Below are 1,765 nucleotides of genomic sequence, written 5' to 3'. Positions count from 1 at the left end.
CCCCGCCGGACCCTGCAGATGTGGGTGCCTGGGGGATGCTCAGGGGGTGTCACTGCATGGGGAGGGTCCCCAGGGCCCATCAGTGGGGACGTTGTGGGTCCAGCCGCCCTTTGGGAAGCAGCGCATCGGGAATATTCTCCTGCCCCCCCCTTCGGGAAGCAGCGCATCGGGAATATTCTCCTGCCCCCGTGCTTCCTGCTCTCCCTGTGCAGGAGGCAGCCCTTCCGCCTTTAAACAGTGCCTATTATATGTAGAGCAAGCAAAAAATGATGTGTTAAATACAGCCCGGGCTGAAGCTCGGAATCAAATCAATTCTTTTTTTGATTCCCCGAGCTTTTGAATTCTTGAGCTCTGCTGAAGGATTGTTCGCACAAGAATAGGGCTGAAGGAGCAATCCTTTCGTGTCACTATTGACTCAATTATTTTGCCTCTTGATTTTGTATGGCGCGGCCGCGATGCCGCGCCGATGCGCTGATTGCTAATGGCACCGCATTGTTCGGCGCCGGCTCGGGGAGGGACGCCCTCATCTCCCGCTCGCTTCGGGCTGCGCTGGGGACCTCGTTTGATTCTGATGGATGCAAACGGCCCAGGGGGGATGTGCAGAGGGAGGCTTCGCACCCCGAGCTGCCGCTTGATTTTGTATGGCGCGGCCGCGATGCCGCGCCGATGCGCTGATTGCTAATGGCACCGCATTGTTCGGCGCCGGCTCGGGGAGGGACGCCCTCATCTCCCGCTCGCTTCGGGCTGCGCTGGGGACCTCGTTTGATTCTGATGGATGCAAACGGCCCAGGGGGGATGTGCAGAGGGAGGCTTCGCACCCCGACCTGCCGCTGCTGGTACCGCAAAGGGTTACGGGGCTGGGATGCGCTGGTGCCCTTCCTGTGTCTGACCTGCTGCTGTCCACGCTCCTGGGATGCTCCCGGCTGGATCGATAGGGCCAGTGTGGCACAAAGCAGGGAGGCTGCATTTACACAGTGTCACGACTATCAATATTGACAGCTTGGGTGTGTGTCCTTCGGGCTGTCAGCGACGGGTTATTGATGCCTCAGCAGCTGCCTGAGCCCTATGGAGGGGTTGGGGGGGGCACCGGTAGGTCAAGCCTGGGGTCCAGGCAGGGATGCTGAGCACAGCCCCGGGTGCTGCATCCCTGGGTGTTCGCCAAGGAAAGGAGTCTTGTTCTGTCCAATTTGCCAAACCACACAGCAGAGGCTGTTAAATTACAGGGGAAGAAATAGCAGCAACTGTTTCTGTTTATTTTCCCATTGAGGGGCAGGCGCCAGCGCCCTTCCCACCTTGCTTGTCCTCCTGTATACCCGGCTCATGCCACCTTCCTTTTGTGGCAGCCTGGAGCTGGGGATGATGCTGTTATTCCCTGTTGAAGTGCACAGCTGAGTTGGGTTGTGATTACATTACATGGGACAGGGATTGTCATTACATTACAGGTCTGGGATGGGAGGAGGGATCCTGGGCACAGGGCTTTCCAGGACCACGTGTGCATCCCATGTGGTGCTGAGGATGCAGTGAGAACCAGAGCCCTCCTTTGGCCATGCACCCCACGGGTTTATTTAAACTTCATCCAACTGCATCACCATAAATCCTGGGGAAACTCAAGCTGTAGAATTAGCGTGTGGAGATGCTGCAAGTGATGATGTTGCATCTACTCCCACCTCCCCACGGCCGCTCGAGACAGGGTTAATGCATGTTTCAGTCTCCATTGCCTCTTTAACTAGTTTTTAATCAGTAATTATTGGCTCTTCTCACCTGC

This window comes from Nestor notabilis, unplaced genomic scaffold (assembly GCF_000696875.1).
Source record: "Nestor notabilis isolate BGI_N333 unplaced genomic scaffold, ASM69687v1 scaffold18420, whole genome shotgun sequence".
In the NCBI taxonomy this organism is placed as follows: Eukaryota; Metazoa; Chordata; class Aves; order Psittaciformes; family Psittacidae; genus Nestor; species Nestor notabilis.
Note: the sequence above shows the minus strand (reverse complement) of the source record.